This window comes from Nyctereutes procyonoides, unplaced genomic scaffold (assembly GCF_905146905.1).
Source record: "Nyctereutes procyonoides isolate TBG_1078 unplaced genomic scaffold, NYPRO_anot_genome, whole genome shotgun sequence".
Lineage (NCBI taxonomy): Eukaryota > Metazoa > Chordata > Mammalia > Carnivora > Canidae > Nyctereutes > Nyctereutes procyonoides.
Genome location: NW_026575155.1, coordinates 6,585,159 through 6,603,158, shown reverse-complemented (window position 1 = coordinate 6,603,158; position 18,000 = coordinate 6,585,159). Strand labels below are relative to the sequence as shown.

The 18,000-nt window shown below is 42.6% G+C and overlaps 1 pseudogene; it reads left to right on the top strand.

The window, feature by feature from the left end:
• Positions 1–7,978: 7,978 nt before the first annotated feature.
• LOC129502012 (microtubule-associated protein RP/EB family member 1-like) lies at positions 7,979–11,162 on the top strand (annotated as a pseudogene).
• Positions 11,163–18,000: the final 6,838 nt, after the last annotated feature.

The following is an 18,000-nucleotide window of genomic DNA, read 5'->3' as shown; positions in this document are numbered from 1 at the left end:
ATCCAGGGGAAGGACCTCCACCCTTCTGCCCTGACTTCTCTTGTGCTCATAAAGGGACATTGTCTGGCCCTGCTTTGACCCCATAGGTTTGCAGGAAGGCCACAGGGGCCTAGAATGGTGAGCTCCAGGCTGGGATTGGCCCCTCCAACCTCTCCCAGTGCTTTCTACTTCAGAGCAGTTAGGGGGAGCTATTCTCTAGAATGTGGCTGGCCTCCCCTCCCCCAGCCCAGCTGATCTCTGTTTGCCAGACACCTGTTACCTTAGAGATGGAACTCTCCATAGGGCTCTGAGTGGTCAGCTGTGGCCCACGGGCTGGCACTCGGAGGCAGAGCTGTGGAGCCCTACGCAGCCATGGAGGGCCCACCTTTGGCCCCCGGATTCCCTTTCCAGTTCATCCTGGAGCTCATGTCGCATGTACTTCTGGTGATTTCTGGAAGCTGGCTTCCAGACATAGCCCAAGTGTCCCTGTGTTTCCCTGGGGCAATGCTGGTATGTACTGTGGTGCTGGTTTTCCTAGAGAAGAGACGACTCACTCTAAGAAGTGTGAAGGCGCTGGGCAAAAGGTGTTCTTCCCGTGGTAAAGCCCTTGGAAGAGGCAGTGAGAACACTGGACAGATGACACCAGCCAATGATGCCCTCAGGCCGCCCAGGGTGGAGGCCAGTCCTCCCACATTGTAAACCTGCTCGTCAGCAATGAATGCAAACCTGAGCAGGCTCTCACTTCGGGACACTGTCAACTTTCCGAAAAAGGCACAGATGGGCCAGCCTCCTAAACTTTCCCAAGTCACTGGTGAAAAAACCCATCTTAAGGGTATCAGAGAAGGATGGAGAACAACTTTGGAAGAAAATAATGGATCATTTGAGTAAAAACACTCATTTTCCAGAAAGTCCAGAACTGCTCAACCAAAGAATTTCAAGATGGAAGTAGAGAGGTCAGGAAAAGGAGGGGGAAGAAAGGCTGGGGCAGTGGAAGGCAGGCGTGGAGCTGCCCCAAAAGATTCAGCCAGCCAGTTCCAGCCCAGGGCAGGCCCCAGGCTGCAGGCCGCCCCCTCGCCTGACCTCCCTGCAGATCATCAGGGTGCCAGGACCTAGGGAGTCCAGCAAAAGTGGGGAGCAGGACACAGCGATCACCCCGCCCAACAGGCACAAGGGTGTCACTGATGATGCTGGGTTCAGTGTGTCCTTTCAGAGCTCTGACCAGGAACATCAAGAACTAGCCAGACAAGCGTGGGAAGAAAAGCAAAGGGAACGAAGAGCTTAGACGACAAATAAAAAGTCTCCAAACTGAGGAAGCATCTTTGCAGCGTGAAAATTCACAGCTTGAAAGGGAGATTCAGCGGCTGAAGCTGCAGCTTCAAATTCTGCCTGAATTACACCAAGAACACATCCTGCAACTTCAGAGAAAACTGGCGGAGGAGGAAATGCGGCACCTGCACCCGAGAGGAAACTGGCCAGCCTGTGCCGAGGCACGAGCTGCACGTGTCAGATCCGCAGCCTCTGCGGGAGGACGGCCAAAGACGCAGGCAAGGAGTTGGGGAGAAGCACCTGCCCCTGTTGCCAGAGGTCCTCTTCATGAGAAAAGCGGTCCAGAAGGCTGGGTGGCAGCTGTACTGACCCAGAGGGAGCTCAAGGAGCTAAGAAGTGATCGCAACGGGCACCTGCTCGCTGGCCGACGTCGAATCCAAGCAGCACTGAGTCTGCCCCCTGGACAGTGTGCACGCGGTGAGGCCTCTGGGCCCCTGAGCTTACATCCTCGCCAGGGCCAGGGCAGGGCAGGGAAAGGAAGGGGGTGTGGAAGAGGAGGAGGAGGAGGAGGGAGATGATGGAGGATGAAAGCTCTCAAGCCACCGATGGCCTGTAGCTGGCTCTTACCATGGGAGGGACCCTCTGGTGGTGGCCTCAGCAGGGCCTGACCCGTGACCGAGCCTCCCAGCAGCAGCTTCGGAGCCCAGTGCACAGCCAGCGGCCCTGGTGCTGAGGCTGCAGTCCTCGTCCCCTGCTGGCCCTGACGTCCCCACTGGGACTGAGAGGCTGCACTCTGTCGGCTGGCAGGGTGGCCAGAGTGGAAGCTCTGAGCCAGCTTCACCTCTGGAAGCCTCTTGCCTTTTGGCTGCGTGTGATCATTTCCACATTGGGTCTTGTTTGGTGGTGGGACCAGCATCCTCACTGCCAACCCGGCACAGCCTGGTGGTTCAGAGTCTGACTCCTGGCACCACCACATGCTAGCTGTGTACCCTTGGCCAGGTCACCTAACCTCTCTGTGCCTCAGTTTCTCTTACATAAAATACGATTGCTAATCAATAGTATTCGCTGCGCACAGTTGGTAGGAGGTCAGGCTGTGACCCTGGCTCAGTGCTTAGGACAATGCCTGCTCTGAGCCGATCCCATGTGCTTGTTTTCTTGTTGAGCAAATGGAGCTCTGGTGGTGAGATGAGCCACCCAAGGGGAGGCAAGTGCGTGGGGACCCAGCCAGCCGGTAGAGGTAAAGGAGGTGCAGCCAGCCTGGTGTGGGTGGTTGAGCGGAGTGTGATGGCAGCGCAGGCTGGGTGCTCAGGGAGCTGGGGCAGGTCTGCAAGAGGTAATGGCAGTCATAGGTCACCTGGTGCAGGCTCCCAAGTCACCAGGATTCCCTGAGCCGTGGGACCCGGGGTTCTCCATTTGCCCTTCCTCGGGCACTCAGGAGTGGGGCAGGGGCTGGGGCATCAGGGTGGCTTAGTCAGTTAAGGGTTTGTCTTGGGCTCAGGTCATGATCTCAGGATCCTGGGATCAAGCCTCGAGTTGGGATCCCTGCTCAGTGGAAAGTCTGCTTCTCCCTCTGCCCCTCCCACCTCTCATGCTCTCTCTCTCTCTCTCTCTCTCTCCCCCAGCCCTCTCAAATAAATAAAATCCTTTTAAAAAAATTAAAATACTTTATTGATTTAAAAAAAATGCTAACCATCATCCGAGCTTTCAGTGAATCATAATCTATTTTGCTGGAGGATCTTACCTTGATGTTGATGGCTATTGACTGACCAGGGTGGTGGTTGCTGAAGGCTGCGGTGGTTGTGACAATTTCTTACAATAAGAAAACAATGTAGCTTGCCACATCCATTGACTCTTCCTTTCATGAACAATTTAATTTCTCTATAGTATGTGATGCTGTTTGAAAGTATCCACAGACCTTCTTTCAAAATTGGAGTCATTCTTTCAAAACTTGCCACTGTTTTATCAACTGTTTCTGTAATATTCTTAACCTTTTGTGGTCATTTCAACAATCTTCATAGCATCTTCACCAGGAGTAGATTCCATCTCAAGAAACCATTTTCTTTGCTCATCCGTAAGAAGCGAACTCCTCACCTGGTCAAGTTTGATCATGAGACAGCAGCAGCCAGTTCCATCTTCGGGCTCCACTTCTAATTCTGTCTCTAGCTATTTCCACCACATCCATAGGTTCTTCCTCCACTGAAGTCGTGAACCCCTCAAAGTCATCTATGAGGGGTGGGAATGGGAAGAAGCTATGGGAATCAGCTTCTTCCAAACTCCTGTTCATGTGGATATTTTGACTTCTTCTCATGAATCATGAATGAGATCTTAATAGCATCTACAATGGTGAATGTTTTCCAGGAGGTTTTCAATTTGCTTTGCTCAGATCCATCAGAGGAATTGCTGTCTATGGTGGCTAGAGCCTTTTAAAATGTATTTCTGAAATAAGACTTGAAAGTCAAAATTACACTTTGATTCATGGTCTGTAGAGTGGATGCTGTGTCACCAGGTATGAAAACAACATTCATCTCGTCCATCTCCATCAGAGCTTTTGGGTGGCCAAGGTCATTGTCAATGAGCAAGTAATATTTTGAAAGGAATCTTTTCTTCCTGAACAGTAGGGCTTAACAGTGGGCTTTAAATAGTCAGTAAACCATGTTGTATACAGATGAGCTGTCATCCAGGCTTTGTTGTTCCATTCACAGAGCACTGGGAGAGCATATATAGCATAATTCTGAAGTGCTCTAGGATTTTCAGAATGAAAATCAGCATTGACTTCAACTTAAAGTTACTAGCTGCATTAACCTCTAACAAAATAGGCAGCCAGGCATTGACTTCTTCTCTCTAGCTATGAAAGTCCTAAATAGAATCTTCTTCCAATGTGGGACTGTTTTGTTTACATTGAAAATCTGTTGCTTAGTGTAGCCACTTCATTGGTTATCTTAGCTAGATGTTCTAGAGAACTTGCTGCAGCTTCTACATCAGCATTTGCTGCCTCACCTTGTACTTTTATGTTACGGAGATGGCTTCTTCCCTTAAACCTCATAAATCAACCTCTACTAGCTTCAGACTTTTCTTCTGCAGCTTCCTCACCTCACTTGGCCTTCACAGAATTGAAGAGTCAGGGCCATGCTCTCAGATCAGGCTTTGGTTTAAGGGAACATTGTGGCTGGCTCTGTCTTCTATCCAGACCATTCAACTGTGGTGCTTTTTTTTTTTTTTTTTTTTTTCATTTGTGTCCTCACTGAAGTAGCACTTTTAATTTCCTTCAAGAACTTTTCCTTTGGGGGATCCCTGGGTGGCGCAGCGGTTTGGCGCCTGCCTTTGGCCCAGGGCCCGATCCTGGAGACCCAGGATTGAATCCCACATCGGGCTCCTGGTGCATGGAGCCTGCTTCTCCCTCTGCCTGTGTCTCTGCCTCTCTCTCTCTCTCTCTGACTATCATAAATAAATAAAAATTAAAAAAAAATTTTAAAAAAAGAACTTTTCCTTTGTATTCACAACCAGCAAAAAGGCCTAACTTTTGGCCTGTCTTGGCTCTTGACATGCCTTCCTCACCAGCCTTAATCATTCTAACTTTTGATTTGCAGGGAGATATGTGTGACTCTTCCTTTTGCTTGAACACCTAGAAGCCATGGTAGGGTTATTAATTGGCCCAATTTCAACATTGTGTCTCAGTGAATAGGCCAAAGGAAAGGGAGACAGACAGGAACTGCCTGTAGGTGGAGTAGTCAGAACACACAACATTTATACAACTAAGTTCTCTGGTCTCCAATGAGAAGTTTGTGACACCTCAAAACAATTACAATAGTAACACCAAAGAATACTGATCAAAGATCACCATAACATAACAATAATGAGAAAACTTGAAATGCCAAGAATTGCCAAAATACGACACAGAGATACAAAGTGAACAAACACTTCTGGAAAAATGGTGCCAATAGACTCGATAAACACAGGGTTGCCACAGACATTCAATTTGTAAAAAATGCAGTATCGGGCAGCCCGGTTCAGTGCTGCCTTTAGCCCAGGGCCTGATCCTGGAGACCCGGAATAAAGTCCCACGTTGGGCTCCCTGCATGGAGCCTGCTTCTCCCTCTGCTGTGTCTCTGCCTCTCTCTCTCTCTGTCTCTCATGAATAAATAAATAAAATATTTTTTAAAAAATGCAGTATCTTCAAAACACAATAAAATGAGGTCTTCCTGTAAAATTGGACACCTAGACAAAGAAGAGAGCTACAGAAATCATGCTCCCTGATTTCAAACTATATTATAAAGCCATAGTAATCAAACCAAAAAGAAAAGGCAAGCTACTAGATGGGAGAAAATATTTGCAAATCATGTATCTAATAAGAAGTTACTATCCAAAACATATAAAGAACTCCTACAACTCAGTAGCTAAAAAACAACCAATCCAATTTTAACTAATTTTAATTCTATTTTTCCAAAGAAGACACACAGATGGTCAACAGATACATGAAAAGGTGATCAACATCACTGATCATCAGGGAAATGCAAATCAAAATCACAATGAGATACCACCTTACACATGTCAGAATGACTATTATCAAAGAGACAAAAAGTAATAAACGCTGACAAAGATGTGGGAAAAAGGGAACCCTTGGTCATTGTTGCTGGAAATGTAAATTAGTGCAGCCACTATGGAAATAATATGGAGGTTACTCAAAAAATCAAAAATAGAACTACTGTATGATTCCACTTCTAGGCATTTATCCAAAGAAAATAAAAACACTAACATGAAAAGATATCTGCACCCTCATGTTCACTGCAGCATTATTTACAATAGCCAAGACATGGAAAAAACCTAAATGTCCATCAATGGATGAATGGATAAAGAGGTTGTGATATATATGTGCAATGGAATACCATTCAGCCATGGAAAAAAATAAAAACTTGCTACTTGCAATGATATGGATGGACCTTGAAGACATTAAGCTAAGTGAAATAAATCAGAGAAAGACAAATATATGATGTCCCACTTAAATGTGGGATCTAAAAAAGCAAAATAAAATTGAGCTCATAGAATAAATTGGTAGTTGACTGAAGTGAAAAGTGGGGGAAGAAATTGGTAAAAGGGATCAAAGGGTACAAACTTCTAGTTATAAAATAAGTCACAGAGATTTAATGTACAGCATAGTGACTATAGTTAATAATACTCTGTTGCACATTTTCAAGTTTATAAGAGAGTACACCTTAAAAATTCTAAAATTTGTATGGTAATGGATATTAACTACACTTATCATGGAGACCATTTTGAAATACACACAAACATTGAATCATTATTGTGTTATGCACCTAAAACTAATAACATATGTCAATTATACATCCATTTAAAAAATTAATATCTATATTATGCTCAAAATTAATTATAGGTATGTTACAAAAAACTCACATGTGCAAAGCAAAACTTTAAAATGTTCAGGAGAAAATATAAAAAATATCCTTATAACTTCAGATGGGGAAAGGCTCTGGAGCCAGGCTGCATGAGATCCAATCTGAGCTCCAGGACTCACCAGCAGTCAAACACCTAGGCAAGTTACTCTCTGTTCTCTAGTTTCCATATCTGAAAAATCAGAATAATAATAGAAGAATTTGAAGTCTTTTTCAGAACTCTCCCCCATTTTGTTTGTAGGTCATAGCAGCAAAGAAGGAATCCAAATAAATCCAGTGGACAAGATGGAGAACTTCACCACATTAGGTTATAAACCCATGTGTCTGAACTCCTCCCCTGAAAGTTTAAAAAGTTGAAAACTGATGGAATGCAGAATGTTCTACCCTGCACGAGAGCCACCAGGGCTGATCCTGACTTCAAAAGGCAGCAGCAGCAAAGGGGGCTGTAACCGTAGCATTTACTATCTTGCCAAATATAGCCAATGAAATTTAAATCACATGAAGTTCAGTTCAGAATAAATATGTTTCTAATCTAAGTGTTTTCATAGATCCTCACTGATGCTGACATTCTTGACTTGGGAGGCACTTGGAGTCTTCTCTCTGCGAAAGGAAGGCCCCTGAACAAAGTTGAAGAGGCAGGTGGCCAAAAAATTTTATGATATGCTAAAATATGATATGCTAAAACGATATAGCTAAAATATGCTATAATTTTATGATATGATAAAAAATTTTATGATAAGCTGCCACAGAGATTTAACTACTTCTGGCAATCCTAAGAGAAAGTAGAGAACAGGAGTAGGAAGTTTAGATTATCTGTGTATAAATACAGCATTTTTTAAAAAGTAATAACAGAGCCTACCTCAAAGCATTGTTGAGAAGATTACATGAGCAATATGCATAAAGCATTGAAAACCGCCTGCCACTAAGTGCTTTATGGGTTTTTGTTGTTGTTATTGGTTTCTGTTGAAGTAATTACACCCGGTTACAAGAGCCAAGTGCACTCTATTTGGCAAATCTCTGCCTAACAAAGTCCAGAAATTTTAGTAAGGAAGGAAAGGAAAGGCCATTCAATCCTGGAAGGTAACAAAGAAGGAAAAATAACAGAAAAACATAATGGAAGGACAAGAGTTCAAGATCTACTCATCAAAACCAAACAAATATAAATGAGTTGAATTGCTCTATCAATCATTTCATTCAATCATTTTATCAGTGTATGTGCCCCCCTCCCATCACCAAACTGCCTCCACCAAACATAAGCTCCATGAGGTGTGTTTTTGCCTTCTTTCTCTCTGCTACACTTCCATATTATGAAATGTGCATGCATCATGGGTGTCCAACAAAACTCAGTTGATCAAGGACCAGAATCTGCAACCTTGTTGCTGCAAGTATGGCCCAGATGATGTATTCTTTCTCTGCTTGGAGGCACATTTTCTAGTAAGATGCCATAGAAATCAGAAACAGTGAAACAGATTTCTTAGAGGTACAGCAGACTTTGCAATAAGACTTTCCTTTATACTCATCTTTTACAAGTATTTATGATTTCTTAGTTTTTAAAAGTAGTTCTTTAATTCCATAGTACTTTTATGTCATGTTTTTCAAGGATTGACAAACTGCAATGTACAGGATTACCATTCACTTGCCAAAACCAGTAACATTGCGTAGCTACATTTTATGTTTTTTACACAGTAAAGGTGTGGTTTTTCTGTGCTATTTTTATTATTTTACCATCCTTTTCATTAGAAAATTTATTTCTAATTTATTTATTTATTTTTATTATAATTTATATTTTTATTATAATTATAATTTATTATAATTTATTATAATAAATTAAAATTTATTTCCATCATTCTAGCTGTATCAGCCAGTTGAATATATTTTCAGCATTGCCTGCTTTTGCAAGATGGTATTTAAAATACTGAAGAATGGATTTTTTAAAAATCCTGTGAATTGAACCTAAATTTCATTTCTGACTAACCAACTAGCAATACTGCCTTGTCATCTAAAATTAGTAGAACTCCAGGAGTTTGTAAAAACATTAGTTTGGACAAGTCACACAAGTGGGAGTTTAATGATCTGCAAAGTTCTGGGTTTGCTATTTCCTTCTCAGTAAACTTTAAGGATTTATAACAGACAACCAAATAACAGATTTGAAGACTATAAGTTAGAGGAATCAGTTGGAATTAGGACAAGGTTGAATAAGGAGCATAGATGGCCTTTCTTGCCACCTTCTTGACTACTTGAGCTTCTTTCCTACCAACATGAGAAGCTGGGTTTTGTTTCTGGTTTCACCCTATCAGTATCTGGTATATAAATAAATTAACCTCTAGGATGCCTGGGTGGCTCAGCGATTGAGCGTCTGCTTTTGGCTCAGGGCGTGATCCTGGAGTCCCAGGATCAGAGTCCCACATTGGGCTTCCTGCATGGCGCCTGCTTCTCCCTCTTACTATGTCTCTGCCTTTCTCTGTGTCTCTCATGAATAAATAAAATATTTTTATTTTTTTTATTTTTTTAAAAATTTTTATTTATTTATGATAGTCACACACAGAGAGAGAGAGAGGCAGAGACACAGGCAGAGGGAGAAGCAGGCTCCATGCACCGGGAGCCCGACGTGGGATTCGATCCCGGATCTCCAGGATCGCGCCCTGGGCCAAAGGCAGGCGCCAAACCGCTGCGCCACCCAGGGATCCCAATAAAATATTTTTAATTAATTAATCTCCTATTGCTTCACGGATAATGCCCACAACACACATTGATTTTCTTGTCAATAGTTTGAAACTTCTAGTAGTAATAGGATAAAGGGAGTATGAGCAACCCCTCTAAAATAGGCCTTTCAAGGTAAGTGTTGGTTTGGTCAAGTACTGGGACAGCTGGGTTTAAGATCTCAGTCTATGAGAATCAAGTATCACCAGTAGGTGGAGTGCTTGGCCAGAAATTCATGGGGGGCTTGGGGGGTGGGATGTTGGAGATGGAGAAGGTTGCCAGCTTAGCTATTAAGTGATCCAAGCAGGTCAGAGGATGCTCCTGATCCAGATAGTTTAGCAAATATCAGGAAGTGGGTATTTAACTAGATGAGACCCAAGACTAACTGGAAATGTGGGACATAGTGAAGGATGACACCACTAAACCAGGGCAGTCCTCCACAGAGAGTTCCAAAGGCACCTTCTCTTGGGCAATGGAGTCCCAATCTTTATTGCACACTGTCATAGCCTCCTGAGCCAGGGCCCTCTCCATCTGGCTGGCTGACACCCAGAACACACCATGATGTGGAACTGTGGATTCCAGACACCTACACTTCAGCAGGTTGCCAACAGATGCCCAGCTCAGCTGAACATACAGGCTTGGTGGGATTCAGGAAGTTAAGGCCAGTGAGTCCTCTAATCACTGGTTCTCCATCTGGTACATAAATCTACACATTCTACTATACTGGTTGTTTAAATATTTGTGCCAGTTTGTCTCCCAAATATCCTAAAAGGCTCTTCCCTCTTGAACATGTGCTTTGCAAGCTGGGATTTTTGCAAAAAAGTTAATAAACTGTCCATTTCCTTTTCCCTTCTTCCCCCTGCCTCACATTAGTTGTACCCCACTTCACCAGGCTTATACGCCAGCCCCCTAAGATTTTGAGTAGCATGAGCTTGTTCCTCAGAGCATGATCAGGTCCACATTCGCTGAAAAAAAAAATTGAGTTTCTGGTAACTCAAAGTTAGATTAGACCCTGAGTGATGATGACCTTCTAAATGGCCAGTCACCTACTTCTGTGATATCTCTAAAATATGTCTCTATAACCACTGCATAAAGGATGCCATTCCATTTTTATATTCCAATTCTGAGTCTGCTTCCAGTAAGAGGAGGTGACATTGGCTTGGATGAATGTGCCTCTGCAGTTGGCCCTGACAAAAATTGAACAATTGTGCTTGGAGGTTGCTTACTGTCCATTTGTGAATATGCTGTTCCCTGGTTATATTGCTTTGGAGAAATTAAACTCCAAGGTAAGCTGGAACATTAATATACCCAGAATTTGAAGATATGACAAGTAGGTTTTAAGAGAATGAAGGTTGACAAAAAATTCTTTTGTGGATAAAGTCATTGAAAGGAAAGTCTCAAGTTTTTTAAACTTAGCCAGTGGCTCAAAAAAATCTTGATGCAAAGTGTAATGGCAAAGATTGTGACCCTACTGTATTTGCTAGGCAAGGTCAAGGTACGACAGGAGAACCTTCCCTTGTTGCTACAGTTCTGAATAAACCAACCATGCATCTCCCAGGGCTCCATTTGGAAACAAAGAACTCAATACAGGTTCTGGCTTGGAGGGAAAAAATCTTGGCTTAGGTAATGGAAATAACAAAGCAGCAAAATCAATGCAACAGGTCAATGTATTGAAACCACTGACAAGTTGGAAAAGCAAAGGAGTTCTACTTTGAAAAACTAAAGAATGTTGAATGGATTTGCCAAGAGAATATGGAAGAAGATTGCCCTGTATTGGGAGTACAGCATCTTGCTTTTGGGAGGAGCTAAGATGGCAGCATAGTAGGAGGACCCTACGCTGGTCTCATCCCTCAAACACAACTAAATAGCCATCAGATCTCTCTCAATACTCCAGAAATCAACCTGAAGACTGACCAAACAGACTTCACAACTGAAGGGAAGGAGTATGACATCACTGTACCACAGATGAAGCTTTGTGATACCTAATGAAGGGGACCCATGGGAAGAACCAGCGCAGTATTAACAGCCTGAGCCAGCAAAGCAGTAACATCTGAATTCTTCACTCCAAATCTTGTGCTTAATTGTAAAATGCTCTGTGTTATTCTTAGAAGACATGCTGGTTGGTTTCAATAAGCAAAATGCACTCTTAAAGTGCCCATTGCAGAAATCTTTTTACTTCTCCAATAAGTTTAAGTTGGGATCATTATTCCTTACCTACAGTATTAACATCCAGTGGATTCACCTTGGAAATGAAGAGTCACATCTTGGGAGTTCACCAGGGGGTTGCTGGACAAGGTGTGTTATGTAGGACACGAAGGTGAAGACTCTAAAAAGAAATGTAAAGACTTGATTCACTGAATTGAAATACGATCCTGTGAAATATGATTACAAAACATTTTAATGAGTCTTACCATAGGTGATAAGGGCAGGGGGGAGAAAGTACAAACAGAATTTTTCAGTTCTTACTTTATTTGAGCTCCCTGTCTTGTGAATAGCGTACACTTCTATCTCATTCAAGAAAGGATTTAGGATAAGATTCATATTTTTGGAATGTAATAAGTTGATACTTTCCTTGCTGACTTCAATTCTTCTTTCAACACTTTTATGGATATAACTCCTATACTTCCTAATACCCCCATTTAAAATAATAAATTCAATGTTTTTAGCACATCCATGGAATTGTACAACCAGCCTCATTATCAATTTTAGAACTTTGTTTCTTAAGATTTTTTATTTATTTATTCATGAGAGACACACAGAGAGAGGTAGAGACATAGGCAGAGGAAGAAGCAGGCTCCTCGCAGGGAGCCCGATATGGGACCCAATCCCAGACTGGGATCACACCCTGAGCCAAAGGCAGACGCTCAACCGCTGAGCCACCCATGTGTCCCTAATTTCAGAACTTTTTTTTATCACTATTTTATCCTTGTGGGGTTCCACCCACACCCATTAGCAATCACCCCCGATTTCACTCAACCCCAAGCCCTACACAATCACGAATGTAGTTTCTGTCTGTATATATTTACCTGCTCTGGATAGTTCATGTCAAGGGAATCATATCATACGTAGTACTTTCAGACTGGCTTCTTTCACTTACATGTCTTCAAAGTTTATCCATTTTGCAGCATATATTGGTACCTCATTCCTTTTTATTGCCAAATAATATCCTGCCACATGAATATATCACATTTCATTAATCCATTTGTCCACTGATGGCCATAGGTTGTCTTCCCTTCTTGGGTGTTATGCATAATGCTGCCAGGAACGCTCGTGTACAAGTTTTCATGTGAACACGTTTTCATTTCTCTTGGGTATATACCTAACAATGGAATTGCTTGTGTCATATGGTAGCTCTGCATTTAACATTTCAAGGAACTGCCAGACTTTTCCAAAGTGGCTGCACCATCAATACTTCTTATCTTAAAAGTTTCTCAGTGTTCAGAGATTTGATCACTGTTCAAGTAATTTTCCTATTTTTCTATGGCTTTGCTTTTTAAATCCATTAATCCCATATGGACTTCATCCAATTGTAGTGACCATCTAAATTTTGATTATCCTCTAAATTCGCAGCCAGTGATTCCAGAATCATTGTTATGTAATCTTTAATTTCTTCATTGATACTTATTGTCTTCTTTTATATTTCACAGTTATATATTTTATAAACTATAATTCTGCACTGTTTATGATGTTCCATTGATCTATCTGTATACACCCAAGTTAGTACCATACCATTTTTATAACTCTAACTTTGTTTTAATGATTCATATGGCTAATCTCTCCTTATCACTCTTCATTTTTGAAATATTTTTTATTATCTCAGTTGAATCTTCAGAATACTCGCACTGACTCTTTTGGAAAAAATGCATTGGGGATTTTTATCATTATTGCATTATCTTTATAAATTAACTTGAGAGAAGTCATTTTTAGAATATTTCATTCTTTTACCTTGAAATATGCTATTTCTGCAGAAGAAATTTCAAAACAAGACTTGCAGTTGTTTGCTCTTTGGACTGAAGGAGAAGGAAAAATCAAAAATGCTTCTGGGGCATCAAGTCTGAGGGACCAAAGGGAGCTTAGTATGAGACAACAGAGTATTGCAAAGGACTATTAAAAAGAAGAGGGCAGATTTTTTTCAGTGCTGCTTTGGAAGACAGAGAAACAATATCTCATTACCAGGAGACAGAGTCAACCACATATAACAAACCATTTTACACAGAAGCACTCTCTAGAAATGAAAAAAATCTGCCATGTAAAGAGGTAAGACCTTCATTTCTGGAGGTATTCTCGCTGAGGATGGATTACCAAGTATTAAGAAGATGACCTTCCTGTGTTGAGTTGAGTTCTGCTGTGTTGGGTTTGTCCTCCAAGTGGGGGTAGCTTTAGGATTATTCAAACAAGGGATTGGAATTCATGAAGAAGAAATGTAAAAGAAGATAGGAAAAAAGTTATGACCTTTAGGTAGTGCTGAAAGGAAAGAGAAAGAAGAGCTATAGGGAGAGAAAGAGATGATGTAATTATTAAGTAAACACGAGAGAAAAATCACAGAATCAAGGACCATAGAAGGGTTGGCTAATAGTCAAAAACCACACAGAGCATAAGTAGATTAAGGCCTTGAAAGAGGCCTTTATAAAACCACTTTAGGGTCTTAAGACATCACTTTGGAGTTTCAGGTATTCTATTTTGTGGAGACAATTATATAAAAGAGAGATCCTCAAAAAATGGTTTGTTTTAACTCTTCATCTCTTAAAACTATCAAGATTTTACTTACTGAAGGAGGTGAGGATATCACTATAGAAGAAAACCATCTCAGGAAAGGGGAAGGGCTGGTTTTTAGCTCAGAGGAGGAAAAATATTTCAGAATCTGGAAAGAAGAACAAAGGATGTGTCTTAGCCTGGTTTCCTCAGAGAGAAGAACATGAGAAAAACACATATCTGCAAATCTTTTGCTGAAGATTGTGATCCCAAGAAGCAGCAGTGAAGGAGAGTGACACACTGGGAAGTTCTCTTATTGAGTTGCTTGACCCCACAAGGCACCTGAGAGGCCATTGGACACACATCTCAGGACTGTCCGTGTGGTGTGAGAAAACAGGCAGAATGTGTCTGCACCCTCCGCTGGTCAAAGAATACTCCATGAGGCATTAACTCCCCAGCACTTTCAGGTTGTGTTTATGAGGATGCCAAGGGTTGTCTGCCTTGTTCCAAGCCAAAATGACAACAGAGAAGCTTTAGCATAGAGGGCAAGAGGTGCTTGCAGGTTGCCTTCAGGCGCAGCTGGTGGGACCCATGGCAGAACTATTTACCACAGTGGTGACTGGAGTAGAAAACAAGTATGGCTGAAAGAAGGTGGAGTGGTGCATAACAGGTGCCTGCTCCAAGATTTTTTTTAAATTTTTTTTATTATTTATTTATGATAGTCACACACACACACAGAGAGAGAGAGAGAGAGAAAGAGAGAGAGAGACAGGCAGAGGGAGAAGCAGGCTCCATGTACCGGGAGCCTGACGTGGGATTCGATCCCGGGTCTCCAGGATCGGGCCCTGGGCCAAAGGCAGGCGCTAAACTGCTGTGCCACCCAGGGATCTCTGCTCCAAGATTTTTGCAGTTTAAGAAGACATGTGTTTCTATGAACAGAGTGATTTAAAAGTGGAGACCAGGTTCCTGGCTCCTCCCAAGAAAATAAGATGCAAGGACCTCTTCCAAGCATGAGGGCACTGTGGTAGGAATGAATATTCAGTATAAGTAGAGGAGAGTCATCAAAGCCACTGAGCAAGAGCAGACTGGAAGGATGGTCAGATAGTGCAGGGGTCCATTGAAAGCCAAGCATTAATGAACTTATGGATCTTTGCATTTTCTCCACAAGAGGAGCTGAGAAGGCAGTTGTGGGGGCAATCCAGGTCTGGCCTGGTATGGTGTGTACAGCAAGGGCTGGGTGGGGAGTCATCAGAGTGGTGGGGAAAGCAGCATGGAAGCAGGTGATCACAGAGTCAAGAGTGGGTGAAACAGATGAAGTGAAGCCCAGGCACTGCCCTCATAGACATTTCCATGAGGGTAAAGCAGAACAGGAGTGGGGGGGGGGAGAGAAAGAACAAAAAGGAAACAGTGACAACTTGAAGGTGGAACAGAGCCACATGCTGATGACAAGGTCTAGAGCACAATCAGTGCTAACAGATGAGGACACAAGCCTCAGTATCCTGCAGCAAACGGAGTAATAGGGATGTTCTGAATGACATATAAGAACCTGGGATGGAAAAAGAAAACCTGAGATGCATCCTGAAGTTGCCCAGGATGGTGTAAATCCTAATAGAAGATACTGGTAATGATCTGGAGGTGGTTATGGAGTGGTAAGAAAAACTTTGGATGATAACACGTGGAGAAAGGCTGTTGGACGGAGTGGAGTTTGAGGCTTTGCTTTAAAAGAGTTTAGGGAATGAACATGTTAATTAACAATCAAAGCAGATACTAAAGTTTGAAAACAAAGCAAGATTTGCCTCAACGCAGACTTATAGCTGGCATTATTTCTGCAGGATAAGTTGGAGAGGTGTGTAGAATTTCACTCTTAATAAGTGCACTGAGTGTTATTTGTGCTATTGGGAGCCTGTATTGCTCTTGTGGGAAAGAGAGAGAGAGAGAGAAGAAAAGAAAAAGAAAGAAAAGTAAAGAAGGAAAGGAAGGAAGGAAGGAAGGAAGGAAGGAAGGAAGGAAGGAAGGAAGGAAGGAAAGAAGGAAAGAAGGAAAGAAGGAAAGAAAGAAAATTAGTCAAGGGCAAAACTAGAATTCAAGTCCGCAGTGAACAAACACTTGTCCACTACCTTTGACTCCTCAGCTGAACAAAGCAGGCAGCCTAAGGTGGGGTTTTGTTAGTTTTCCCAAACTCATTTTTGCTAAATCCCCTTAAACAGTGTGACCTAGGTCACACCAACACTAAATGTTTTATAAGTGAAGGTTTTAGAAAGATAGAGATATAAACCCTGTTGTAAATGTTTTACATGCTACACACACAGATCCAGTCATATTCATCAGCAGCTGTTTGCTTGACCTTCAGGTTTCCAGGGAGGAACCCATCTCCTCACGCTCTGTGTCTTTGTCCCAGTGTCCCCCGGTCAGCAAGAGGTCCTGGGAGGCATCGATGTCCTAACAAAGAGTAATACTGACCACAGTCACCATTGTCCATGGCTCCTTTTGTGCACAGCTCATGCTTAATGCTTCATGTAGTTTCTCTTAGTTATAAAATACCTGTGAGCATGTGATGGTATCTTTCTCCTACAGACGGAACAGTCCAGAGTGGCTGTGGGGATTCAGCAATGTCCTCGAGGCGCCAAGCTGCTCCACTGTCCTGCTCTGCCCTCCTCAGTGACAGGATCTGCTCCTGCAATCTCTGTCTGTGTTCACCCAGGAAGAAGCAGCAGAGGAGGCAGTTACCAGCAAACAGCCACTCATCTGGTATTGGCCAGAACTTGTCCCTGGTGTGTCATTCAGGGTTCAGGTTGGTTACAGACAACGGAGTCCACTCTAGTTGGTTTAAAAAACAAGGAATTTCTTAAGACATACAGATAGTTCTTGAGTCATGGGGAGGGCTGAACAGGCCCCAGGTGGAACTCAGAAAGTCCCCAGGGAATTAAGCTGTGGAGGGAGCTGCTGCCTCTTCCATAATTAGGAAGTTGAAGTAAGAGGCCACCTTCTACAGCAGGAAGCCAGGACCACAGACATCAACTCCAAGTCATGACACACATCTGCCATGACCAGGAAGCAAGCCTATCAGAAAGCACTAGCTCCTGCATTGGCCAATTCTGCTGAGGCCGATGCCAGCAAGAGACATGCTGAACTCTCTTCTTATTCCCCACTGAACTCAATTCCTAAACAAAGTCCCATGGTCCTCTCTCCATGTGACTTAGTTCCAGATCAAGGAGAAGTGATCAATAAAACTTAAATCCTATCTGGAGCTGCAGCAGCAACAGTAGTTGAAGACTGCAATTTACATATTTTGCAGATGCAGGCAAGAGAGAAAGGCACTGGGACAGAGGTTCAGTGTGTCATACTCCTGTATTAGCCACAATTATTCTGGAAAGTTGGGACAGCTGGGCTATGCTTGGTCAGCTTTCCTTTCCTCTACTCTCAGGATTCCTGACAACATATATCATCTTATCGAATCCCCACCTCAACCTTTCAATGAAGTATTGCTATCCCTTTTGTAAATTAGGAAACTGAGGCTCATGAATTTTAAACAATAACATTCCAGAAAGTAGTGGAATCATGATTTGAGCCAAAGTCCATGTCTGTCTGTTCTCACATGGTAGAATTTATGTTTGCTTTGCTAAAACTAAATGCTGAGGATAGTGGATTCACTCTTCTCAATCCCCTTCCTCCAGACTATGATTCACTGGCCTTCAAAGAGCTGAATAGGCTTGGTACTCTCCCATCTTCAAACCTTTGCTCTAGCAACATTCTTAATTGCTTTAGTAGCTTGGTCCCATGGATCATCTAAGATGCCAGATGACCTGGGTGTCAGGACTATATGGGATAAGAGAGGAAGAAACCTTCATCCATCAGCTCATATCCTCCATTGGCCAAAGACTCACTCTATGAGGCATTATTGTCCTTTTTCTTTATATCCAATTACTCAAATCCTAGCCATCCTTGAAGGCCCAGA